This window comes from Eleutherodactylus coqui, chromosome 5 (assembly GCF_035609145.1).
Source record: "Eleutherodactylus coqui strain aEleCoq1 chromosome 5, aEleCoq1.hap1, whole genome shotgun sequence".
Classification (NCBI taxonomy): Eukaryota; Metazoa; Chordata; class Amphibia; order Anura; family Eleutherodactylidae; genus Eleutherodactylus; species Eleutherodactylus coqui.
The window spans coordinates 247,821,325-247,836,545 of record NC_089841.1 but is presented as its reverse complement, the minus strand read 5'-3'; the positions used below and the strand labels follow the sequence as shown (position 1 = coordinate 247,836,545).

At 43.9% G+C, this 15,221-nt stretch overlaps 1 protein-coding gene across 1 annotated transcript in view; it reads left to right on the top strand.

Annotated features, from left to right (window-relative positions):
* The first annotated feature begins 5,918 nt into the window (after window positions 1-5,918).
* FRMPD1 (FERM and PDZ domain containing 1) overlaps window positions 5,919-15,221 on the top strand; it is a 128,230-nt gene continuing 118,927 nt past the window's right edge. The window contains exon 1 of the mRNA XM_066604441.1: window positions 5,919-6,047. The gene's annotated coding sequence lies outside the window, so the exon portion shown is untranslated. The remainder of the gene's footprint in view (window positions 6,048-15,221) is intronic.

The following is a 15,221-nucleotide window of genomic DNA, read 5'->3' as shown; positions in this document are numbered from 1 at the left end:
GATGTTTCATATGCTAGTCTTAATCTAAAGCATTCAGGAGTGAAATGTACCAAATTTATTAATAGCCACAAGCCAGTAATTACCGTAACTGCAATGGCCACAAAGGTACTCGTTTATGTCATTGATGCAGCATTGCCTTCAGAAAACAGGAAGCAGCAGCGCTGGAACAGCGGCTGAATGTAAAGGTGAGTTATGCTTCATTATTTTCCAGCTTTATAACAACTTCTGACTTTCATTAAATTTGTGGGGGCCTTTAAAAATTCCTTTAAGGGTGCCTACCAACTAGCAATATATTTTCTTGTGCTGTGAGAGCAAGTGCCTCGCAGCGCAGAGAAAACTCTGCAATATCGCACACTGTTTTCAATGGGGCCAGCGGCAGCTCTCATTCAATGGCTGAGCGCTGCCTGTGATTGGCTTAGCGCTCAGCCAATGACACCAGCTCTTTCTGGGAGTGGAGATTTTTTAATCCCCAGCATCCAGACGACAGAAAAAGACTGCCAGGGTCAGAGAGAAGAGCCGGACGGCTTCTCGAGGCGAGTGTAATTAGAAAATTTTTTTTTTTACAACTAGGGCTGATTTTCATGGAAGGGCTTATATTTTAAGTCCTTTCCTGAAAATCATCGCTGCGGGGGTTGCCTTCAACCCACTGCTTTCAATGGGGCTGCAGCAGTGTCGACCCCATTGAAAGAATTGGGATGGCATCATGGACTTCTGCCATACTGTGACAGCTGCGGCAGAGGATTGCTTCATCCCCGCGGTCCCCACGGGGATGAAGGAATCCACTGCCATAGCTGTCACAGCAGTTGCAGACGCCCGTGATGTACTCCCTATGTTTTTAATGGGGCTGGCGTTGCTGCCGCCAGCCCCATTGAAAACACTGAGCGATATTGCAGATTTTTTTCTCTGCGCTGCAAGGCTTGACAGTAAAAATCGCAAATGAGTATGAAACCGTTGAAAATCATTGGTTTCATAATCGCTCTCACTTCGCAATAAAAAATATCGCTATTGGGTAGGCACATGCCCCAAGCCACAATTCCGTCAGGGAGGCCCAGAGGGAGGAATGTGAGCGGCTGCAGGGGGCACTGACTGGAAGTTTAAAAGCAGGACTCCCTCTTGTAGGATAGAAGAGTTCAGTTTTAGAGATTTATGCCCTGTTCACACGAGTATTGTTTTGCGCGCATGCGCGTGCAAAACAGCGCTGCACGGAAGTGCAAAAAAAGCCCGTGAACAAAGCTGAGTGCCCATTGCTTTTCAATGGGGCTGCTGCTGCTGCCAAAGGCCTCATTAAAAGCAATGGGATGCCGGCAACCCCTGCAGTGATTTTCGAGGAAAGGCTTTAAATAAGTCCTTCCTTGAAAATCATCCCTAGCTTGTATAAAAAAATATATACTCACCTCTCCAGCGCTGTCGGGGCTCAGCGTGTCTAGCCGCTTTGCTTCCCTGCACTGTACTGAAGCTCTTTCAGCAGGCGAGAATTTTAAATCCCTGCCTCCTGAAAGGGCTGTGTCTAATTGGCTGAGCGCTCAGCCAATGACAGGCAGCACTCAGCCATTCATTGAATTCACTTATATTTAAAGCCCTTCCCTGAAAATTACTGCAGGGGCTGCCTGCATCCCATTGCTTTTAATGGGGCTGCCGGAAGGGGTAGGTCCCCTAAAAAGTCCTTCCATGTTATCATGCCACGTTTCCAAGATCAGTTCTTTTAAAGGGGACAGCGGGCGGCACATTACTATGTAAGAGGGCACTAAATTGGTTTATTACTAGGTTAGGAGGTACTGAGGGGCATTATTGCTTTTCAAGGGGGCACTGAATAGCATTATTACTGTCTAGGAGGTACATAAAGGGAACTTATTTTTGCTAGGAGCACACAGGAGCATTATTACTGTCTAGAGGAGCAAGGGGGATTATTAATTTATATAGTATACTACTATGGGTATTATTACTATTTGGCAGCACACATGAGGGCACTATGAGGCCTTAGTCAGACGGGCATTTTTTCGTGCGATTTGCGGATCGCATGACGGATGCGCATCCACAAATCGCGTGACCGGGGCCCGAAAATCGCCCGAAAAGCAATGCGCTGCGGGCGAGTGTGGGATGAATTGTCGGGAAGGGCTTAAATATATAAGACCTTACCTGCAATTCATCCAGAAATGTGTTAAAATAAAAAAAATATATATACTCACCTTGTCCCGGCAGCCGGAGTTCAGCGCGGCCGGCCTGCAGTGGGTGTGAAGGGGGTGTGAGTCAGACCTGCCCCCTGATTGGCTCAGCGCTGAGCCAATCAGAGGCAGGTCTCACTCACACCCATTCATGAATTCATGAATGCCACGATTTGGAGTTGCATTTTCTGAACGCATGTGTGAGAGTAGTCTTAGGCTGTGTTCATCTTTTTTGTTGTACTTTTGAACTACAATCAAGAAAAACACATTTAAAAAACTGCATGCGGTATTCAAAGACCGCATAGGTTTTTAAGAAACGGCATACACTATTAAAAACTGCATGTTCTTGATGTGTTTTTTAATTGTGTGTAAAGTGTGCAATTATATACAGTATATCTATGACATCATCATTCTACTCCACTTCGTGGTGAGCCGTGGGGCTGCCTCCCTCCTCCTCTTCTCGTCTTTCTCTCCAGCTGGTGGCAGTGCCGGAAGCTTCATTGGTGCGGTGTGGCCGACAGTGCGACCAGCCGGTATGTACTGAATGTGTATATGTATATGGTGGATGGCGGCCTCTGGGCCCCCTCAGCGCAGGAGCCTGGGCGCCATTGCAACCCCTGACAGTACACCTATGACTGGAGGTAACTGTACTGTAATCACTTGTCTGCAGAATGCCTATGTTGAGTTGGTACAGTATCTACCACTGGCTCGCCATTGTATGGGGGTAATATTGGTCTTTGTATAGTATTTTTTTCCCCAGTAACAGTGTGGTAATAATATTCAGTCAGCATGGAGTGGTCATGGTGTGGTGGTATTAGTTGGACCTTGTATAAGTGATAAGATTGGCCTTTGTGTAGTGCAATTTGTTCCATATTGATATGTAGATATTAGACCACTATATTTTCCCTATATGATAATATTATTGGTAATAATGGTAGCACACACTTGTCCCTGACAGTGTGATAAGATGTTTATATGTTCGGCTGTTATTTTCTTTATGGTGATGGTGGTATGGTTTAGGTATTTAAAGGGGTTGGCCACTTCTTTATCATTCATTCCACAAATAGGCTGGGAACAGCACTTTAAGCCACTTACTATCATTCTTATTTCCAGTACAATTATAAAAACGAGAAACCCCTTTAACCCCTTTAGTGGCACGCCCGGAAAATCTCCAGGGCTTGCTGCACTGACCATTCAGTTAAACCCTGAAAGATTTCGGTGGACAGGTCTAGTGCTGAAATGCTGGCCAGGACACACAGTTATTGTGCCACTGTACACGTTTGCCACTTCGAATTACCTCAGGAGAATCTCCAGGGCTTCCTGCGCTGACATGGTAATAATAAACCTGCCACTGAAGGGGTTAAGGGATCTTTCCGCAACAGCGTTGCAAAATAGGCTTCCCTAAATTCCACACCAAAATGCGCACTGCTAACTGCAGATTTTGATGCAGAATTGTAAACAGGATTCTACTATTTTGAATTTGGCGCCAAAATCCACGTTATGAGTGTGGACTATGGGGCTCATTATTTTGCAAGAGGGCGTATGCTGCAACGCTGTTGTGGACTATTCCGTCCCGTGTGAAAGGTCCCTTAAGGTGCTTTCACACAGTATGGAATAGCCCACAGGACGCAGCGCAGATGTGGATTTTGGCAACTAGTATAGATTTTGTGGGGCTTTTAACTGCGGAATACGTTCTGTGGAACATCTTGCGGAATTTCTTATATTCTTTTCTGCAGATTTTAGGTGCAAAATGATATCTCCTGTATATTAGAAATCTGCAAGAACAATTCCCCAAAGCGTCCTTAATTCCGCAGCAGAAAGCTTCTCCTGCGGAATTTAGTCTTGCGGTTTTGAATTAAAGACACGAAGATTTTACAGGTGCGAAATTCAAGTCCTATATAGATAAGTCCCTGCATTGTGATGCAGAAATGTCTACGACGACTAATTACATCCCGTGTGGAAGGTCCCTAAGGCCCCTTTCACACAAGTGTATGTGCATTTGCGCGTGCCTCAGAGCAACTTTTTTGTGCACACATATCGGCATATTTCATTTTTGCGTCCGCAAGGCATGTTCACTTTTGTGCGACTAAAAAGGCGCACCAATCTAAATGGCTCATTAGTCTAATGAGTTCCAGATGTGCTCTTTTTTCAGTGGAATTATGCAGCATATCACGCATCTCCTTGTGTATTGCACGTACATTTGCAAACCCCCATTGACATCTATAGGGATCTTTGGTGCGCAGGAAAATACAGCATGCTGTGGTTATTTTCGCATGACCGAAATACGCAGGAAAAATACACAAATGGGAGCAAACCCATTGAAATCAATGGGTTCCATTCTCTGCGTTTTGCTTGCGCAAATATGTGCACAGATACATCCGTATGAATCTAAGAGACTTGTAAGGGGTGTGATTAAGTAAAGCAAAATTCACTGCAAAGCTGGTTGGACTTTTTTGTGCCTGGGCTGCTTTTTATTCTCAATCCGGCCCTGACACATCATCCACCCCTAATATTTGCTAAAGAGATAATGGATCAAAACTTGCATTAAAATTATGTGAATCTATCCTAAAAAGGTTGCATACACACGGGCATGTCGGATTTCGTATACGGGAACCCACAGCGGAATTCAACCCTATGCTCGGCCGGCATCCACGCTTACCTGTATTTTCTTATTTTTTTCTGTACCATGGATGGTCCGCAAAATGGAGCATGCTGTGATTTTTTCTCCGCGAGCAAAAATCACAAATGATTTCCGCTTGTGTGTAGGAAGCATCAGATTTCCATAGGGAGTAACGGGCGGTATTTGCTGTGGACGCCAATCACAGATTCCACAGCAACTATCCGCCCGTGTGCATTCACCCAAAGAGTAATTCCTACTGTTGATGCAGGTATGAAAGCAGCCTTATTTCCATGTCTATGTAATCTATTATGTGGTCAGAATGGGTCCATGAGTTCTGATCTCTAAAGAAAAGAAACATTTGCTTATGTATCCATAGAGCCTCCATTCTTTCTATACTATATATAGTAGTAGATATAGTAGGTATTGTAGCCTTGCCCTCCGGCTTCTGTGCCCTCTTCAATATAAAAGGATCCAAAGAATAGGCAATGGTCAAACCATAAAAAGCCCCAGCGCCCCAGGTGGAACATAAGACTTCTGTAAAAAAAATAAATATATATACATATATATATAGCACCAATGAAGAACTGACATATATTTTCCAGAAGTCTTCTGTTCTACCCGGACCGCTGGGGCTTTTTATGGTTTGACCATTGCCTATTCTTTGGATTCATTTTCCGATTGACCCCATTCGGAACCCCCCTCATTTGGATGACCAGGATTTATTAACCTTCTGTATTGCCCACCAGGATTGGAGACGTGCCGGACTTTCCCTATAGAGGAAGTCCGGACACGCCGGGGTGAGCTCAAATTTTTACTTCTCACCCCTATACGCTTTGTTACGGAATTTAAATCTAATCTGTTTCCAAAGTTATGGCTCCACATTCCCTTTATTTTATTTTATTCAAGCCATATTTCTATGCGGCGATAGAAGGCCCTTAAATATAGCACCCGTAGTAATTAAAAATCCATGGAAAGAGAAGAGGTGGGAAGGGCTGCACATTTGGAAAGGTGTGCCAGCCCTGAGCTCCAACAGACAGGACATGCTCAGAGGGATGGCAGCTGGGTGGAGTTACCGGGACGTTCCCTGGCAGGCATCAGTGCTCAGCAGAGAGCAGCAGTGACTAGTACTAGATGTGGTGGATGCGCAGAGCTCTGCGGGTCCGGCTCACCTGGACACAAGGCTGGGATGGGGAGCAGCAGTCATTGGTAACACCGCTCAGAGTAGAGCATGTTCTGCATCGCCTATCGGGGAGCCTTCCAGCAAGGTAAAGTGCTACATCTCACAGAGGACAGATTTACTGGACGTACACGCCATTCTATCATCTCTGTTTGTAGTTTGTGTATAGATGCAGCAGAGCTGATTTTGTCATGCGGTACAACTCATCCTAATATCACAATGCACCGTAGGTTAAAAAACTACGAGTTATTACGGGTCTGGAAACAATGCAGGGGTTAAATGGCACTGAGTTCTGCTACATCTGCACTTGAGGTTTTCTCTGTTGTGTCATGTTTCAAGGCTTTCTTGTGCTTAGTGCTGAGCTCTCTCCAAGCTCTAGTGCTAATTGAAGTCAGTAGTTTGACAATGGCTGATGATGAAATCATGCATGTGTAGTGAGCGCTGCTCCGACACAGGACTGTCTACTGTGCCCCCCGCTGCATACCCCCAGAAGGAAAAAAGTCATCAGCCGAACAATGAGAAGTCTTATTCTTACGCTGCATGTCTGGCGTGCAGATGTCCTTTTCTTACAAGGTTGATCCGTTAACCCCTTCCCTTATAATAGAGCACAGTACAATACAATATAACAATCACGAACATCACCGCATGGAAACTTCTTCAATGTTTCATCACACTACTATTCTCACTGTATACAGTGGAATATAGTAAAATGCAGCTTTATGCTATCATGTTCTATTTCTGGGAAGTCTATCTGGCGTAGTGGGAGATATATGTGCGCAGCTCCTTAGACGGTAACCTGGATGGTTGAATTGCCATTCGGAGATTTCACTCCAATACATATGACAAGACTTAAGCTGCTTTCACATCTCCGTTTGGAGGTTCCGTCGCAGATCCGGCACAAAGTACCGGAAGAAATAGCGCTGCATGCAGGACTTTTTCATCTGGTTACATGACGGTCAGCTTAACGGAAACCGAACGGATCTTGTTACTGTCAATGGGGTCCGTTTGGCTCCATCATAGGACGAATCCGATCAGCCAGGGGATTCCCCTTTTCTGATCTCTGAACGGAGCAGCCTCCGATACGGATGTGAAAGCAGTTTTATTTTAATGTCTTCCCTTATGGGGTCACAGCTGGGAATGAATGAAAAGAAGTGTGAAAAGATGTACAGAGATTTCTGGAGAGCAGTCCTTTGTTGTAGACATTTAAGGGGGTCCTGCATAAGGTTCTATAAGGGAGCTTTCACACCGGACGGAATAGGCCGCATGATGCACCGGAGGCCGCGGTAAATTCTGCACCCAGATCTGCACGCTAAGTGCGGATTTTGATACAGAATTGAGAATTTGGTAAAACCGCATTCACTTAGATTGTGCTGCACATTGTTGCGGAATTTCGGGGCAGAAAATAAGACAATGTCTGAAACTGACTTTACATAAATGAATGAAGTCAATATTTTGATTAATTGATATGACAGCGAATTAATAAGGCTACTTTCATGTCTGCGTTGGGGTTCTGTTTTTTTTCTGCCCATTCGTGAAGAAGGAAAGGGGAATCCCCTGGCCAAAGAGGTCTGTCTTATAAGGGAGCCAAACAGCGCCAAACGGACCTCCTTGACTATAATGGGTCCATTTGGTTTCCGGTCAGCTGCCTGGGATTTTACCCTCCTCCTTTAGTCCCAGGACAGAATTTTGTCCCGAAACTGGAGGGTCGTCTTAATAAATCTCCCCTGGGGTATCTGACTTATTCTATGCTTTCTGTAACTCCCATTTATGTCAATGCAGAGTAATCCCAATTTGCTCCCCACTTACACCTGACAACAAAACAAACCATTCTCAGGATCAGTTGGGTCCCACAGGTCGGACTTGACTATCTACTGTTATATAAGATGGTGGGGTTAGTGGAATTGAAGGGAAGAAGGATGGAGATGGTGAGGGGACTTAATGTTGTCAATGGACATATAGAGTGTACATGAGTGGAGTTTATTATTACAATACAGTACATAAGAAAAGTGCAGTGTGTTATAGAAGTGCTCTGGTTTTGCAGCCTGTGTTAGTACAATGCAGTATGATTAAGGCAATTTATCTTGTTTTTCTTGTTAATTAAGGGGTCAATTTAAAAAATTGTAAGCAAGTAAAATAAATCAGGAAGCAATGACAAGTAACCAATTAATAATAGCATTCTCATCGTGGTTTGTAAAGTTTGAACCCCTCTAGTCATTGTATTCTTAAAAGAAAGGTGGCGCATGATAAGTATGTGCGCCATTAACCATTAACACCTCCGGGCTGTCATCAGACACTTGTCGTGTCAAGTGCTCAAGAAGTATTTGGCACCAGTTCATAATGGTATGAAAGCTTTCATAGAAACAACCGGTACTTGACCTTGCAATATGGATCAACCACACTCTAAATATAATAGGTGAAATTGGCTTTGACATTACTGCAGGTCCGCATCCGAACTCCATTCTGTCATTATGGAAACTATACATGATACATTAACTGACACTGGTGACATGGGTTTAGTAAGCAGAACAGAAATGTATCTTGGAAATTGTTACTTTTTAACCTCTAACAAAACTGCAATGAAAACTGGCCATGTAGCAAAATAGTGGTTACATAATAACCGGCTCCCATAATAATCATCTTTGCTCAGCTTGAAGTGTATGTTTATTCCTTTATCATAGGAGTGCACAACATGCAGCCCACAATGCCATTCTCTGCGGCCCCAATCATCGGGACTATGTGTGGGTCCCCTATATATTAGGACAAGTACTAAGGGTGCACTGTGTAGCCATGACTGGGTCCCCATATATTAGGACAAGTACTAAGGGTGCACTGTGTAGTCATGTCTGGTCCTCTATATATTAGTACAAGTACTAAGGGTGCCCTGTGTAGTCATGTCTGGTCCCTATATATTAGTACAAGTACTAAGGGTGCACTGTGTAGCCATGTCTGGGTCCCCTATATATTAGGACAAGTACTAAGGGTGCCCTGTGTAGCCATGACTGGGTCTCCTATATATTAGGGCAAGTACTAAGGGTGCACTGTGTAGCCATGACTGGGTCTCCTATATATTAGGACAAGTACTAAGGGTGCATTGTGTAGCCATATCTGGTCCCCTATATATTAGGACAAGTACTAAGAGTGCCCTGTGTAGCCATGTCTGGGTCTCCTATATATTAGGACAAGTACTAAGGGTGCACTGTGTAGCCATGTCTGGGTCTCCTATATATTAGGACAAGCACTAAGGCTGCTCTATGTAGCCATGTCTGGTCCCCTATATATTAGTACAAGTACTAAGGCTGCACTGTGTAACCATGTCTGGGACCCCTATATATTAGGACAAGTACTAAGGGTGCACTGTGTAGTCATGTCTGGGACCCCTATATATTAGGACAAGTACTAATGGTGCACTGTGTAGTCATGTCTGGGACCCCTATATATTAGGACAAGTACTAATGGTGCACTGTGTAGTCATGTCTGGGACCCCTATATATTAGGACAAGTACTAAGGGTGTCCATTGGATGACAGTATTCCTTCAAATCAATGCTTGACCCTTTATACAGGTCTGTAGAGCAATGATTGGGAATTGAAAACCAGGCCAGAATACCATACACAGACAGCTGTTTCGGGGTTTTGCCCCTCATCAGTGTGCAGTAGGATCCTGGCTTGGCTAGTGAGAGGCCTATGGTGTGGGCTATTTGCATATTAAGTTGCTCCACTATTCATATATCTTAGTACAACAGTGGTTGGTTTATGATAGCTGTATTTTCTAGAACTCCCCACTGGTTTTCACAAAACAAACATGTAATATGATAATAATTTTAAAATGAATTTCTAACTACAAATCATACATCAGCATTCATACGGACACCCTAATGATGGGTTAATTAGTTGTAATTCCAGCTACTGATAAATGTATTGGACATCTCCTATATGTAGACACAAGCTTATATGGCAGAGATAACAGAATGACAAAATCAATGATTGTATCTACAAGGACTCATTGACATGGTAGTAGTAACCTCTTCAAGACCTGGCCATTTTTTTGTGATTTTTCCACTCACTTCCAAAAAATGTTTTTACTTTTTTTTTTAATCAAACATAGTCCTGCGATGTTTCTTGTGGAACGAGTTGTATTTTTGTTTTTATGACTTAAACAAGGTTGTAAAACTTAGATGTTAACTATATTTAGTGGGTCACTATGATTAAGGCGATACTAAATTTGTATTTTTTTTGTTGCACTACTTTTCAAAAATAAAATACCTTTTCAAAAAGAAAAATTCTATTATCATATTTTCATCTATAACCTTTTTATTTTTCCAAGGATGGAGCTGCGTGAGGACTTGTTTTGGTACCATTTTAGGGCACTGTGTACCTCTAAGGATAAATAATGCATTATTTTAATAGACCGGACTTTTACAGACGTGGAGGTACAAAATGTTTATTTATTTATTTTTGTCTTTGTTTTTTAATATTGAATGACTTTTTGTATTACTCAAAAATCTTTATTTAACTTATTTTAAGTCCCACTAGGAGACTTGAACTTATAATCGTTTGATCAAATGATTTAAGTTCAAGTCCCCTAGTATTCAGTTCAGTATTGCAGTATATTGTACTTTTAAAATCATCCTATTAAGCCACAGGCAGGTATTAATAGGAAACAATCCATCACTGGCCTTGGAGCCTTCACAAGGTACCAGGCTGCCATGGCAACCCAAAATTTCTTTGCCCCTTGCACCTACTAAGCCATTAGTCAGTGCTCATCAGGGCACCTACAAGCTTAATAGCCCCATCTCAGCTGCTGGACCTTGCAAACACCATGCACATTCACCATACATGTACAGGGGATGCTTAACTTTAGTGTTGTAAATTCATAATATGGCACCCATAGTCTGTTACTTTATACAGGCTCAGGGCTCCTTCACACGGGCACTGTGATTTTTGGCCGTCTGACTCATGGCTGAAAATCGGTTTCAATGCCCATTTAGACAGCCAAGTGCGGCGTATATATGCAGCGGCCCGGAATACCGTCAGTCGGGGGAAGTGAATTCAGTTCTGCTAAACTCCCTCACCTTTCCCTCTCCCTCTCTGCCCGCTGCTGGCAAAAGGAGGGGGTGGGAGCTTAGCAGAGCTAGTGTGCTAAACTCCCTTCCCCTCTCCGCCCCTTGCTGGCTACCAGCAAGGGGAGGGGCAGAGATGGGAGCTTAGTAGAACTAGTTCCTCCCCTCCCACCCCAGCCTATTGGAACTGCCAGCAAGGGGAGGGGGAGGGACTTGCGAGCCACTGCTACACTTCCTCCCTCTTCCCTTTCCTGATGGCTCACATAAGCTCCCATAGGAGTTTCTGGAAATGGCCGACGTATTCCGGCAAAAGATAGGTCAAGACGGCTGGGCGTAAAAATGGTCAGCTGGCATGCACACCATATGTGCTGTCTTTTCTGACCGGCTGATTTTACACACCGGATAATCGCCCATCTGAATAAATGCATTGGAATCCAACGCATCAGATGGTCCAGATTTTCGGCCGGCGTTTTATTGCAGCAAAATCAATGCATAAAAACGCTCATGTGAATAGAGCCTCACAGAGGGCCGCTTCTCCCATATGACATAGTATTTGGGTCCTTTATTGATTTTAGTGTTAGAAAGCATATAAACGTATTTTTCTTTTCAATGTGTTACTGAATAGATTCCACAGGTAGTAAGTTCATCTTGATATAGAAGGTCCTATTTTTACGAGGCCCAGCAGTCCGCAGTCTTCTGCTGCTAGAAGCTGGTCTTCTCCATAGCCTTTCATTGCTGCAAAGTGCTTGGGAACATTTCGCTCAGCTCCCTGGAAACCAGTCAGTCTGGTATCAACTGTGTTACCAGGAGAGGAAGAATTGTGGTGACATCACCTTCATGCCAGCCAGGCGTCCTTTTTTGTTATGCTCTTTTTGTTGGTCAGAGGTATTGCTGACTCTTTGTTTTACTGTTGGCCGTGGTATACTGTATACTTATTACTAACACAACATGTTGATCATTTTCTCCCTGTTGTATGTAATGCTGGGGAATGTTAATATATGTCATTAAACTAGTAAATAAAGATTTCCCTCATCTACAATGTGTTATTTAGATAAAGGGCTGTCACAGTGCAGAGGGATCAGCCCTATTCTCATCCGCATGAGGAAAGACTAAAAGCAATGGGATAAAACTGAGGGAGGAGTCACAAATTAGATATTAGACAGTGAGGGGGATCAATGAGTGGAACAGGTTGCCACGGGAGGTGGTGAGTTCTCTTTCAATGGAAGTCTTCAAACAGAGGCTGGACAAAATATAGGGAGGAGACACAGATTAGATATTAGACAGTGAGGGGGATCAGTGAGTGGAACAGGTTACCACAGGAGGTGGTGAGTTCTCTTTCAATGGAAGTCTTCAAACAGAGGCTGGAAAGACATCCGTCTGGGATGATTTTGTGAATCCCGCATTGAGCAGGGGGTTGGACCCGATGGCCATTCTATCTTTTTCATTTTTTTTTTAGCATTTTATATTCATAAATCCAAAACGTTTACTCAGATCGCTGCATTTTAGTAGTGGCCATTTTGAATATTGCAACGTTGTCCCATTGCAGTGAATGGAACAACGACCAGAAGTGCATGGGACTGGACAGATTTAAACATTGTTGCTTGTCCAAGTAGCGTAGCCCCTTTAATCAGCTGATCATCAGTGATTCTGGGCAGCGGACTCCCACCAATCAGACATTAATAGCCTATCCTGAGGGCAGATCATCATTAAAAAAAAACAACAACAATAATCCCTTTTTATTAAAGGAGATGTCCCGAGGCAGCAAGTGGGGTTATACACTTCTGTATGGCCATAATAATGCACTTTGTAATATACATTGTGCATTAATTATGAGCCATACAGAAGTTATAAAAAGTTTTTTACTTACCTGCTCCGTTGCTAGCGTCCTGGTCTCCATGGTGCCGACTAATTTTTGGCCTCCGATGGCCAAATTAGCCGCGCTTGCGCAGTCCGGGTCTTCTGCTGTTCTCTATGGGGCTCCGTGTAGCTCCGTGTAGCTCCGCCCCGTCACGTGCCGATTCCAGCCAATCAGGAGGCTGGAATCGGCAGTGGACCGCACAGAAGAGCTGCGGTCCACGAAGATAGAGGATCCCGGCGGCCATCTTCAGCGGTAAGTATTGAAGTCACCGGACCGCCGGGATTCAGGTAAGCGCTGTGCGGGTGGTTTTTTTAACCCCTGCATCGGGGTTGTCTCGCGCCGAACGGGGGGGGGGTTTAAAAAAAAAAAAACCCGTTTCGGCGCGGGACATCTCCTTTAAATGCTCTGCACTGTTTGGCTTATTCAGCTTCTGCATATCACCGTATACAGTAAGCTGCAGACTAAATCCAACAGCAGAATCATCAGTGAAGTTGGACTGATGGCTTAAAGTTTCTCTCTGCTCTCTCTCCTTTCCTGAACATACTAATCAGCTAAAGGTCCCTTTACACGGTGTGACTATCAGGCACATAAGCATCCAACATCCGCCCCAATGACCATCGCTCCTGGGCTAATACACAATAGCGGTAGCTGTTCTGCTAGCGGAGGCACAGAGGGCCCGTGATCACTTCTGGCTACCTGCCTCCATTCACAGTAAACAGAGATTGAGCAATCCCTGCTTACATGGCCCGACCGTCGCTTGGTTTTTAGGTGAGCACTTTGTCGCTTAGTGCAGCTGCTTGTACATGGGGCATCCATCGCCTGAATTTGCTGTTTCCAGCGATTTGGTCGATAATCACCCTTAGGACCATAAATCTGCTGACAAGAGCATTCAGAAGAGATAACAGCGGAAGTTGTCAGTTCGGTTCGCTGATGTATCTTGTATTGAAATGGTCTGCAGCTTGCAGTGATATGTAGAAACTGCAGAAGCCAAAAGCTGCAACATTTTTAATCAAACTCTTGCAAAACAGAATTTTAGCCAAAAAATACGCGCATTTAGGTAAAAGAAAAGGCATCTATAACCCGTGTCAAGTTTCATAAGTCCTTATGATGGTAACTTGCATAAAATTCCAATTTTTACATTGCTTCATGTCCTTGTACTTTCTCGTATCTCAGGGCGAGCGTAAACTACTTGAGAACTCTAAATGAGATATTATATTGTTGTGATTATACGATTTGGGGTTTTTCTATCATTTGTAATCTCCTGCGGAGAGGTTAGCTTTCAAGTGCATCAGAAGTGGCTCATTTGTAGCACATTGCGCAATCTCACCCTCTTTGGATACGACTTTATTTTTAATGGAAGGCCTTAGAAATTCCTTAAGAAAGTTATTTTACATCTGGTGTCCTCTAAGTAAGTTCTATCAAAAGTAAGCAAGGACAAACTCTCCATGTGCCTGGCAAGTCATACGATTAATAGCCAGAAGAACAAATTGCCAGATTGTATCAGTAAAAGGACTTTAGTTTTAAGTGTTAAAATAATATGAAATTGAGATCATTGTTGGATGAAGATGAAGCAAATCGTCTGCATATATCTTCACAAGTCAGCGCTATGTGCTTGGAGACCACCGCAGATTTGGCTGATCGCGAGATTACAGGGAAAAAAACACACAATTTTTGTAATATACTACAGTCTGAAAACCACAAGAAAACTTTTTTAAATGGGTTGTCCTTTGCAGCGATTGGCTGTAGTGGTCATATGTTGTCATCGTGATGTCATCGCTGCAGTCAGGTAGACAGAGCCTGACGGGAAGACTCGGAGCGGCAGTACTAGACCTCATAGGCAAGTAATGCTTGTATTTGGCCGGCTTCTCATGAGCATATGCGTATTTGCCACGTGCCAATGCATATGTCTTGTGCATGGACAAAGTGCAGTAGAATGTGTGCGCAAAAAAGCAACATTCGTTCTGCAATCACACTACGCTCATTCACGCGCCAATACACATACGCTCATGTAAATCTGGCCTTAAAATAAAAAATCAGCGATTACTCACTTCTCCTGATCCCAGGTCTCCATTATCTGTTTACAGGCAGCAGTGAGGTCCTGTAAACCTGTGGTAGCAGCCAATGACAGCTCTCAGTCATGAGTGCTGTCATTGGCTGCCGCAGCTTGTTTGTCAATGGGCTTAGCATGAAAAGTGATGTCACAGCAGAGACCGGAGTGGATGGCAGAAGACGAACAGGGAAGAGGTTAATGACCGCTGATTCTTTATTTTAAGGTTTGGGGGACCCAATGACAAGAGGGGGGAGGGGGGGCTCAACTCAGATAACCCCTTTATGTTGCAGTTCTGC